Source organism: Ammospiza nelsoni, chromosome 6 (genome assembly GCF_027579445.1).
Source record: "Ammospiza nelsoni isolate bAmmNel1 chromosome 6, bAmmNel1.pri, whole genome shotgun sequence".
In the NCBI taxonomy this organism is placed as follows: Eukaryota; Metazoa; Chordata; class Aves; order Passeriformes; family Passerellidae; genus Ammospiza; species Ammospiza nelsoni.
Genome location: NC_080638.1, coordinates 47,506,243 through 47,518,573, shown reverse-complemented (window position 1 = coordinate 47,518,573; position 12,331 = coordinate 47,506,243). Strand labels below are relative to the sequence as shown.

The 12,331-nt window shown below is 45.1% G+C and overlaps 1 protein-coding gene across 1 annotated transcript in view; it reads left to right on the top strand.

The window, feature by feature from the left end:
• FOXN3 (forkhead box N3) overlaps positions 1 to 12,331 on the top strand; it is a 204,535-nt gene that overhangs the window by 29,789 nt on the left and 162,415 nt on the right. The window contains exon 3 of the mRNA XM_059475184.1: positions 7,991 to 8,115. The gene's annotated coding sequence lies outside the window, so the exon portion shown is untranslated. The remainder of the gene's footprint in view (positions 1 to 7,990; positions 8,116 to 12,331) is intronic.

The following is a 12,331-nucleotide window of genomic DNA, read 5'->3' as shown; positions in this document are numbered from 1 at the left end:
CCATGCTCACAGTGGAAAATACACAGGTCTGCTAGGATTCTGCTCTTGCTGGTGGAGCCCAGTCTGTCTCCAGTGAGGGTTCAAGCAAGAACTCTGTGGCAAGATTTTCCTAAAAGCTTTTCTTACTTGGTGAATTAATGTCATCTTCCAGTCTGTGAAAGGCTCAGCTTCTCAGGGGTTTCTTAAATTTAGTAGATAAGTATGGGAATAATTGGCTGAGCTGATCTTGTTGGTGAATGCTGCTGTCTGAATCATTTGCAGATTCTCATGAGCATCCATAGAGAGCTGTGGCAAGGCAGAGAAAGAGGCACTGCCTAATTCATTTCCCCTGCCTCAGAGAAGTCTGTAGTACCCATGCTAGAATTGAGCAGTTTCTGGGTTATTTCTCTTGGCTGTAGGATGTTGCAGAGGTTGGAATTAAACCCGGGTAGGGGGAAGTTTTGCATTTCATCTGTGTGTTTCCTGGTAGCCATCCCTCTTTGCTAGTCAGTGCATGTCTGAAATCTCCACCATCCTGCCGGGGGTGGATGCAAGGAGCTGTGTCCCGATGTAGATGGGAGAGTGTTAGATCTGCATGGATGGGGATCTAGATGCTGAGACTGGCTGGAGGCTGAAGCTGCCCTGTCCCTTTCATTCCTCACTCAGCCTCCGGAGGAGAGAGGGAACAGGGAGAACTGGGACAGAGTGGGTCTGTGATGGAAAGAGGGATCAGAACGTGAAGACTCCTAAGAATAACATTTGATTCTCTTTGGGAAGCTGAGGATTACTGTGAAGTGTGGATGAGGAAAAGCATGTCTAGGAAAAAAAAAAAAAAAAAAAGGTTGTTTTGCTGGAATTCCCTCTGGTGATTTAGAAGATTTTGTGTTGGAAAAGACACTTTATTCTGGGCTGTAACTGAAATGAAAGGAAATACATAAAGAAGGGTAATCTATCAACTGAACTATACCAGCTGCCCTGTGAATGTTGAGGCTTCATGGAGCTTTGCAGTCTCCACCACCACCCTGCTGAAAGAAGCTTGGGACAGCTCTTCTATAACTTCTCATCACCTTTGTCAGCCAGCTTGATCTTCAGATTGTGATAGCAAGAGTGAAATGCTATTTATGAAAACAATTAGTGAAAATTTAAACCAAACTGATACCACAGACCATGTGCAGATTTTAATGCAAAAGAAAGGCCTGGAGCAGAAGTATTTCCCATTCTTACATCAGGCAGATTAATGACTTTTAAACTTCATCTGCAGTTTGTTTTATTTATGACATTATAGAATTCTGCTTCTTAATTTTAAATAAGACTTGTTTCTATATCTGTGTATTTTATGTGTATATAAAATACATTTATAAAGTATATGTATTTATGAATATAAATTAATACATACTTATTGTAAGTGTATGTATATGGAAAAATATGTAGTTGTTGCTCCAACATATCTTACTGGCACACAGAATTCTATGAAGTCTTTGGAAAGTGGGTTATTTGAAATGCCGCCATCTCTTTGTTGAGTATTCAAAGAACATTGTAATTATTGCTGTCAATATATTTTAACTGCTCAATGGAAAAAGTTGCAAACATTTTTGTTAGAACATGTATTTGTTTGTAACCTGTTCAATACATCACCTATTTCTATGCCAGCTGGCTTCTTTTCAAAAATGTACTATTGAGAAGATACATATGGGTTTTTTATCATATTTTTATGCTGTTGTCGCACATTAATAGAGATTCAACCCCTCCATAATATCTTGTGGAAATATTTGGGAGACATAAGACTATCCCTGTTCTGGATATATTGGCAAAATTGCTCTTGGCTTCAGTTTGGGAATGCAAGTGATTTTTTTCAGTTCAGAGTAAGTGTAGTTGTGCTTGCCAATGGTTACATCAACATGGCAGTGTTCATTTTGTCTGGAAGGTGCTAAGCTGTGATGTCTTCATGTCTGAAACTGTGGCTCTGGAACAGATCTGGCTCCTGAGGATGGGCAGATGGAGTCCGTGGCTGAGGGCAGCTCACGCAGGAGCTTTGGGTCGAGGAGGTGCCTCTGGGTGCCAGGTGCTTGCTGGCTTCTTCTTGTCTTCCAGTGGAGCAACCTGTGGTCATGGTTCTTCATCTGATGATGCTGAAGGCTGCTGGTGCCTTGCTTGAGGTTTTGAGCATTTCAGAGTGTTATTTTCAATATTTGTGTTTCAACACAGGGCTGCAAGTTGGGAGGGAAGAGTAATTTCACAGTATAACCAATCTCTGTGTGTGAACATCACCTCAGAGGAAGTTAAAGGTTGTGTTGCTGAAGCTGAGCCTTCCTCCTGGTTGGTGTCAGCTGCAGCTCCTTTAGGCTGCCTTCTGGCTGTGCACAGCCTCTTCCTGCTGGGGCATGAGCTACCACCAGGGCTTGGCGAGTCCTTCTTCTGGTGAAGCCCCAGTTGAAGTTAGGATCTGTAAGAAATCTCTTCTGGTTCCCCAGCCTGTGGGTGCAAGCAATCAGTGAGTTTGTCCGCTCAGTTTTGTAGGGTTTTTTCTGCTTCCTTTCTGAGATTAAAGGTGGTACATTTTTTTAGTGGAAGTGGGGACAATCCAGCACCAGAGGTCATTTGGCTTGTAGATTTTCCCTGCTCACTTAAAAAGTGAAGCTGGCACCTCTTGGAAAGCATCTTTCCTGTGCTGAAAATATTATCTGTGCTTTCGTGCTTTTGTCCTTCACAGTTCTTCAGAGCCATGTCTGAACAGGGATGAGACACCCATCTCTGTGGTGGGCTCTTTCTCTCCTAAACTCTCCATGAACTCTGTTGTGGTCTCAAGGGGGAGGCTGTGGTGTTTTATGGATGCATTAAAAAAGGTTAATTTTTTGTTGGCTGTTCTGCATACATGTGGGAGCAAACTGTTGTAGGCTGAGATGGCTAAAACTGGCTGTCTGTAGTGAGCATGGCAAGGGCTCTGGGCTGGGTATCTCCGGCCAGGCTGCGTCATCCTAGCACAGCAAGCAGCCAGGGGGAGAACAGAAACCTGAGATGCACAATGTGTAAATACTCCAAAAATACGAGGAATTTGGCAGGAAGTCCAGCAGTGGCTTCCTCTCTCCCTGAAGATACCACCATATGCCGAGAGATGAATCCAGTTATTTCAGCAGTGCTGGCAAAAGTAGTTTTTGGCTCCCCACTGCTCCCAGGCTGGCACGAGCACTGCCCCGTCTTCTCGGGGCCCGGGGGCTGCAGGGGGAGGAGGAGACGTGGGACACCAGGGGAAAGCAGTGCCATGGGAGTAGCAGGGCCTGCAGGGGCTGAGGCAGCCGCCTTGGGCAGAGGCCCTCCCTGGGCCGTGCATCTTCATGCATGCCATCCCCCTGACCTGGGTTTGGGGGCAGGATTGAGGCTGGCATGGGGGGGAGTGCTGGAGGCAGGACACACCTCCTGCTTGTGCCCTGTGCTGTCTCCTTTGTGTTTTGAGATCTGATGGGATTGTGCCACAATATGGAATAGCTGCAGGCAGATCACTTTTATGATATATTACTGCAATAAAAATTACAAATTTATGGCAGTCAGAGACCTAGGCATGTGCCCATAATTATTCCTTGCTGCTGTGTATTGTCTGGTTAGTTGGCACATGAACTCAGCTGATCCCTGGGAGAAAGAGATGATGCTGGGTGAGGTGCCCTGCTCAGTGCCTTGGGCCCTGGCATTCCTCCCTGGAGCCTGGCACTGCCAGGGGTGCAGGGCTGGCAGAACACAGCGGGGCCTTTTGGGTGGGTTTGGGCAGTAGGAAACAAAGTACCGTGGCAGCGCCTCTTCTGAGAGATCTCCTTTATCAGCTGTGGCAAACCTTGGGCTCCTGCTCGTCAGTGCTACCACTTTTCTGGCCTTGTTACTGCTGCAAAATGGAAGCTGCATGGTGGGTTTTGGGCTTCTTTGTGGGTTTGTTTGTTTGTTTGGGTTTTTATGTTTTCGGGGTGTTTTGGTGGGTTGTAGGGTTTGGGTTGTTTTTTTTTTTTTTCATTTGTTTGTTTTCTTGGCGTTTTTGTGTTGGTTTTAAAATTTTACTAGTTATTTATTTATTTATTTATTTATTCTTCATTTTTAATGAGGGGGGAAATACTTTACTGTATAGGAATGCCAGGGTCAAGAATTCGCATCAGGCTTCTGGTTCCACTCTTCCAGCCCTTCTCCCTCCATGCCATCTGTCAGTTGAAATTAATGCTTTAATACTCTCTGCAGGGTAGCATTGCTATTTATTTATTCCAATGTTTAAGTTTCTTTTTGACCTTTGGGATTAAGCTGGAGTGCCCAGACATCATCGTGGACTGTGAAAATCCCAAGATAGCATGTCACAGGCTCTTGAAAAGGGGAGAAATATGTGAAATGTTGGTTTTAGCTGTGTTTTCTTTGGCTTGCTTTCCTAGCTGGGGCTCCTGGGGCAGGGGAGGGGACCAAGGCCCTAGTTCCTGTGGTGTGACCCAAAGCAGAGAACATTTGGTGTGCAATGCCCCAGAATCCTGATGGATACCACCTTGCTGCTCCTCTGCTCCTGGGAGCCCTTCCCTGCTGGCTGGACCCTGGAATTCAAGCACAGTCTCCTCGGTACAGCCTTGGAACTGCAAGACTTCTGACTTGCATGGCTTTTTTTCCTTCAGAGGTAGCGAGAGCCTGAGACCATCCCACAACAGTATTTCTTTAATAGAAGAAAGATTAGATGTATCACAATCTAATTAGCAATCCTGCATTTCTCGTCTTTATCTGCCACCAGGAGCATCTCTCAGGGTGGGCTTAGGGTTGTTTGCATCCCTGAACCTGCAGCACATCCTGGGAACCCTGTTCCTTTCTATTGCCTTCCTTTGTTATATTCTATTTTCTGTCTGTGCTGGGGGGGTGTTGTTTGGGTTCTGTTTGACTCCAGTTTAGTGTGTGACTCAGCATTGCTGTGTATTTTGTTCTGCTGGTGGCTACAGCATTCCCCAAAACCTCCTGGTGCTTTCACCAAAGTGTCTTACCCTAAATCTGTGGCTGTGATCTCCTTGCCAGCCACCACCCTCCTTTGCCTGCTGAGATCTTCCCTTGGCCATGCCATCCTATGATGGAGACCAGGTTTACCTGGAGATAGCATGCACATTAGCCAGTAATTGTCACATTAATTGCTCTGTGATAACTGCATGGTATCAAGCAGGGTCCTGCAGACAGATTCCCCTGCTTACCCCACTGGCCTGGCTGCCCTGGCCCTCTGTGGGTGCCCCCTCAGCTGCTGGGGAGCTCACCTCCTGCCACCAGCATCTGGAGATGGTGCTTTCTTTCCCCTGTGTCTGGATAGGATATGTCCTTTTTATTTTGCATCCTGGAGCCTTTCATTACTCCCAACAAGTCCCTTTCACACTTCAAAAATCCTGTAGCAATTTCAGTTTGAATTGCTTTCTCTGAGGCTTTGGTTTAGATGAGTGCACCTGCTCTGGGGCTCCAGTGGTAATTGGGCTGTAATAGTTATGGTCCTTTAAATGCACTTAAGGTACCGTGAGCTTTAAGAACTGATAATGGTGCAATCTGGCATCTCAGCACCAGTTTTGTCTTGAGCATTTTGGTTTAAATTGTATTGTTCTGCCATTTGTGAAGATTACAAATATTCACAGGTTTTGGAATTTGGATGAATTTAATGAAATGCTGCCCCGTGCTCATGTACCCATCCCACAGATCTGGGTCCTGGGCTGCTCCTCATTTCCCACTCTGCCAAACCCCTGCTGAGCTCAGTGGGAGTTTTGCCAGAACAAGGCCCTAAAAAAGAAGTATGACTCATTTGAGCAGTTGTGCTCATTTATGCACCAGTCCAGGCTCACGTTAAAAGGATATTAAACAAAAAATACTAAAGAACCTACTTGTCTTGTCCTTGCCTAGAGCAAACATTTATCCTGGGACTGGTCTAGCAGGTTAAAGATGGCTTTTCCTCTGGTTTGTGTGTTACTTAGGATATTGTGGTGTGGATAGCATCAGGGCTTTTTACAGTTCTCTGCTGCCTTAATTCCCTTCTAAGGAGGCAGAACAGGGAGGGGGGTGAAGAAAAGAGAAATACATCTCTCTCAGGCACATACCATAGCAAGAGGTGTGCAGCCTGTAGCCTGCTGCTGAACTCAGAATATAACATTTCCAAAATTACCAGTTGTGAGTGTGATAATGAACTGAAAGTAAATATGGTTCAGTTTGCTGTGAATCATTCTTGGGGGGTTTAATTGGACTTGGATGAGCTGGCATTGTTGCAGTGCAAGAATAGAGTTGTTTCAGAATTAGACAGACATATCTGCTTAGCAGTGCAGAGCTGCTGCATCCCAGTAGTACTGGGGAGACTTTGTCCCCGAAGAGGCTTCCTAGGATGGCTTGAGGAAGTTCTCTGTGTGGGGAAGGAGCCAACTGCTCCCACAAGGCCCCAGGACCTGGGAATTCACCTGCTGGTACCAAATGCCCTCAGATGAACACTTGGAGTTAAGCTAGTCACTGTGAGATGGAAGATTTCCCCTCACCAGAAAAGGCCTCTAAGCTCTCCTGGCAGGGAATAGGGGCCATGAAATTATGATAATAGTAGCTGCTATTATGAGATGTTACTGTAAACAAAAACTAGCATTTTTGTGCTTTTCCTTCCAGAAGAAATTTAAATTCCCAAAGCAGAACAACCTGTTCAGAACGGCTCAGACAATGTTGTACATCCAGGCAAGGAAAATACTTTACTTTCCTTAGGAAAGTGATTGCAGATTAGCTTCATGAGAGGTACAGGTGTGGGGTAATGCCCTAACTTGGTGTTTGACTGGAGTAGCTTGACTAACCTGTGAAATTCAGAGAACTTGAAAATGGTAACTACCCTGTCCTGTAGTGGGGAGACCCAGGAATTGCATATTGCCCTCTTTAAGGCCATGATCATGATTATGGGATGAGGCAAAGAGATTTATATAAGCCATTCTCATTAATGCCAGTGGGAATTACCCAGAGCTATACAAGTACATCACAGTAAGAAATGTGCCTTGGCAGTTCACTATTAATATTTGAAGATAGTGCAAGCAAAGTCTCCTTCTCTGAGTCAAGTGGGCAAAAATTAGAGATGTGGGGAGGCGGGGAAGGGAGGGGGAATTTTGTTATTTTGGTCCTTGGAGAGGTTACAGAAAGGTGAACCATTCATACATACAGATCCTCAGATACAAGGAGTTGCAGGTGTATGTGTCATGTTAGCTGTCCCCAAGGCTGTAACTGCAGGTATTTAGCTCTTGTTGGCTGTTTACTGATGGGCAAGAGCCCATCTCTGTTTTTAGGAGCTGCTGACCATCTTTGCTGACCCACTCAGTGCTGGTGCTCACCATGGGGCAAGAAAGGCTGTTGCCATTCTGCTTGTAGTTCCATGCTGTATTTAAAGAAGATGGAAACTCTAGGCAGCAGAAGCAGCACATAAGCAAAATCAGAATTTGTGATTTTAGCCTAGTGAAGTGTCTCAAAGAGCTTGAGTTGTTTGAAGCGGCCATCGAAGCGAGTAGAAGGGACTGTGTATTTATGTGAGGCACAGTGGAAGGCAGACATTGACCTCTGCTTGATGTTTCTGAGTTAGTCATTATTCCTCTGTTTGGTTTGTATCAGTAACAAGCTTTCAAGTTGGTTTCTTCATATTTTGCCTTTTTTTTTTTGGCTTGAGTTGGTATGCAGTCTCAGTCATAGAATGTGAGTTCTAGTAGGAAGTGTTACTGTATTTATGGGTCCTGTCCTGCTGTTTACTCAGTACAGCCATGCCTTCAGTTTACTCAGTACAGCCAGCCTTCTCCAATTCACCCTCCTTCCATGGATGGCAGAGCTGGGGCTGCAGCTGGTAGCAGTGTGGTGCTGGGTTTGGTTTAGATGAGTGCATCTGCTTGTCCAGTCCCTGCAAGAACTGTGGCTAATTGCTGCCATGCTGTTTAAACTAATTTTCTTTATTATTCTTAGCATTATTTACATATTTTTTATGGAAACCCATTCCACTCAAACAAGATAAAATAAAATTTACTATTCCTGACAGATGTTGACAGCTTTGGAGCAATGCAGGACACGCTGATTGCATCTGTGCAGTGCCACTGCCTTGGAAGAAGGTTCACCAAAGCAGACGAGTCCTGCCTCTCACCCTGCGGATGATAAATGCCAGAGGTAAACCTTTATAGCTGCACTTTTCAGTGACAGTCCAGCCCAAAGCCCAGGGTTCCCTGCTGACAGCTCCTTGCTCACAAGGCTAGGCTGCACAAGTTGAAATTCATCCGTTTTCACATTCCCAACAAATGAACCAGGGAGGTAGAAGTTGGTGCTGTGGATGCTTGGTGCAAACCACCTTCAGGACTTTTAGTAAAAAGTCCAGGGTCTTGGACATCATCAGCTGCTGCACATAACACTGAGGATGGTTGTGTGTACCCTCAAGCTGAAAGCAGAGGATTTAACTAGAGGACAGCCAAGAGAAAGCACATTTCTCTCCTTCAGCTGAGCAGTGACCTAGTGTCTATACCTCTTATCACCCCTATATGGCAGGAACTCTGATAGGGTTTAGCAGCACAATGGTATGTGCTGTTTTGATACTTCAACAGAGATAACAGAATGTCTAAATAAATGCTGTTTGATGCTTAAATAAGGATTTCATCCTGCCATGTCTGTAGGCAGATACCAAACAGAGTTTATAATTCATTATCCAAGAATTTGATCCTTTCTTTCTTTTTTTTTTTTTTTTTTTTTTTTGCAGTCCAACTTGGGGTACTTTTACTAGGTAGTAATTATGGAAAGGAAAGAAAGAACATAGTCACATAATACTCACATGGAATAAAGTTAGCAGATAATTAGATGTTGCAAACTGTGGACCTAGGAAGCTCCAGTTTCTTCCTTAATACTGATACTTAATTGGACATTAACAAGTAGAAATTCTTGAATGTTCACTTCTTTCCTGTTATTAAAAACCAGTCAGACATGTGAGGATGCATGTCTCCCGTGCCTTGCTATGTGGCAACAGTTACAGGGTAAAACTACGTGAACACCGTGCCACTGCTACCATATCTGGTGCTTAGCAGCTGTTAGTGTGCCCAGCCAGGAGCACCACACTTCTAAGGCCAGAGCAGCTTTCAGACTGCAGCTAAAGCTTCTGCTACTGTTACTGTTCCTCCTCCTCGCAGTTTGAGTGACTGAAGCTGAGCCTAGCTGCAGGATGGGTAAGGCTGAAGTGTGGTTCCCTCCCGAGTGCAGGCATGGGCCGGTGGTGGGAGCTGGGGACAGCTGTGGCCACCAGGGAGAGAACCCAAGTGAGGGCAGCTTGGTGATTGCTGGAAAGGGAAAATGATATTTTTATTCCAGCAGCTAAAACCCTTTTGTATTTTGGTTTCTTTTAGCAGCTATTTATCCAAAACATTTGGGAGAAAAGCTGTCTCTTTATTAAATATTTAACACCCTTGCCTTCAGCTGTGGGCTGAGAAAGCTCCCAATCCACATGTGAGTCACCAAGAGCTCCTCCGACAGAAGCAGAGGAATTCCAGACTGGAGATTGCTAGAGGAAAAAAAAGCTCGCTGCTTTGGAAAAAGTCCAAAATGGTTCACATCTCTCATATATCATAAAACAAGCACTGCAGTCAGTCTGCTGGGTGTGTGGACAAGGAGTCACAGAGTCCCAGATCTGAAGTGGAGAAGCTCTCAAAATGCTAGGGAGCATCACACCCTATATAATACAGATGAGAAGTACACCCAGTAACTAGTCTTTTATTAAATGCTGTCTGCATTTGGATCCTGACATGTCAGAGGTGACAAGGTGTAGATCACTGCTTCCTGTAGTAGTTTGTTCCATTGCTGAATTAGTGCTAGTTTTAATCCATTCAGCTTTCACCTCCAGCCATCCATTAGCAGGCATCTCTTGGCAAATCCAGGACATCCATGATTTGGAGGTGCCCTGCTCACTCAGGATGGCAGTCTGGGGTTCATGTTCAGAGAGCATGAGTGCAAGCTCCTGCAAAAAGAGCATATGGTAACAAATGGTGCAATAAGAATGAATTGTGATAACAAAAAAGGTCATGGCTGTCCCTAGCACTGCTGGTGGTGAGCACTGTGCTTACATGTGCTGTGCAGGTGTGGAGCGTGTGATCAACTCTTTTTATTTCTATTCAAGTGACGGGAACTGAAGGAATAAAATAAGATTAAACTTTTTTGGCATGTTTCTCCCTTTGGCCAAATTATTTTATCAACATCCCAAATAATTTTTCAGCTGCAGATATTGTGTCAGTCTCTGTCCCATAGCCAATTAGAGACATCTCCAGCAGTGGTTTTTCACCTCTTTCCTCTGCAGACCACTTAATAATTTTTACTGGTGATGAGGGTTCCTCGTATAGCAAACTTACACCTCCTGACAAGAGGTTTACTCCTTCCATTACTATTTGTGGATACTTAAATGGGGTTCACAGTATATAATAGTATTTTCACTGGTTGAAAACCATTGGTCTTTGACACAGGTAGTTTCTGTGCACTCCGAGATCACTCCCACAGGGAAAATATGGCCATTAAACATTTTTTAGGCCATGTGCTTTGATGGCTTTAAAGGAACTTCTTGTAGCTAATGTGCCTGATTCTGATTTCAAAGCAATGTTTCTATATTGCGTTGTTTTGAGCTTATTCCTGATTTAAAATTATGAAAGAATTTTTTCTTCTGGCTCTTGAGCTTAGAAGTGCAAGCCTTACAGCCTCACCACCTAGCCCTACATGGTGCCTGTTGGAAGGTGAGGGGTGATGCCAGTAGCATGTGTTAATAACACATCCTCCGTGGGGCAGCACTGACTGGCCAGCATATTCTGGTACAAGTCACTTGGCTCCCTTGGCCAGGACCTCTGCCTTGTGCAGGTGGGACTTGCACAGCTACCTTTTGTATGTGCCTGCCTTTTGGGTGGAAAGCGTTAACAAAGATGACTCTTTCTGGCCTCTGCTGTGTTGCCTTATATGGGAGGAGTGAATGAGGCTGTCAAAAGTCAGTTTGAACATTAAAGACTGAGAGTGGTCAGATCTGATGGGCATTCTGCAAAAAACTGGAGACAAGATGACCAGGAGATGGTTTGTCCCAGCACTATGAAAATGTTAGGATCCTTTATAAAACTCACTGACCAGATGTGCTGCAACGTGTAGCTGGATGAACGTGTGTGTAAGGACTCCTTACCAGCAGGAGCTGGTGTGGCCAGCCACCTGTGCCTGAGCTGGCCAACACAGCTGGCAACCCCATCCCCTAGCCATTGCTCAGATTGCCCAATACTGCAATCACCAGCTCTTTGATGAAAGGCAGGTTCATGTATCAGATTGTTGAGCATAAGGGATAGGGAATTAGATTTGCAGTGTAATCTTTCTGTAACATGCCTCTTGATCCAGAGACTGTGCCTTATAAAAGAGCTCTTTTCTCTCTGACATTGGGGAGGCCTCCTCAGGGACAACTGTCTTCTACCTTCATTTGGAGATAGTGAGGCTACTGCTGACCTGATGTTTGTCAAGGTCACAGCTGCACCAGGCAAAATTAGTTCTGTGCAGGACAGTTAAGTAGATTGGATTTTCTCAGTTGTAGCTGATTTGCTTTCATCTGGCTTCCTCTTGCAAAACTATTTGAAGTCCATTCCCCTTTGCCCCCCACTGCCTATTTATGGGAAAAGACTGGAAGGGGGATATTCCTGCCTGAGGTCCAATTCTGCTTCAAGCCCTAGTCTCATATCTTTCCAGGAAAGTGTCTACAGAGGCTGGGGCAGGCTGTGTAATCACTCTGGAGCCTTGGGTTGTATTTCATCCCATCATGAATGTTGTAGGGCCAGTTGGACTGGTCCTTCCCTGTGCCAGCTGACTGCAGCTTTGCACTGTCTGCTTTGGATCCAAAACCCTTCTGGGACCCTTCTGCAGATTCCTGCTAGTGTTGCTGCAATTTTAACTGAGCCCCTTTCCAGTCCAGCTTTGTTTCTGGAATCTGATGAAGCCAGTTAATCTGGGTCAAAATGCATCAAAGCCCATGTCATCTAATCAAGGAAAAAACTTTTGATTTGAGTAGCAGCTTTGGCTGGTTATGTTCTGGCCACTAGGAAAGCTGTCAGCTCCCTGGCTGTGCTGGCAAACTGTGCCATATGGTTGTGCGTGGGAAGCCAGTTCCTTGGGAGCACGGGGCGCTACCAGAGGGAGAGTGATTTTCACCCGGCTCCCTTTCCCTGCAATGCCTTTGCCAACGGGATATAATTATGGTGGATCTTTGCCTGCTTCCTCAGGTTGGAAAGCAACCACCAATGGAAAAGACCTCTTGTTTCTAGGCATCCTCCTGTTTTCAATCCCTTTTTATTTTAAGGTGTAGTGAAACCTGCAGTCTGCAGAAATTGTTGCTGGGTGC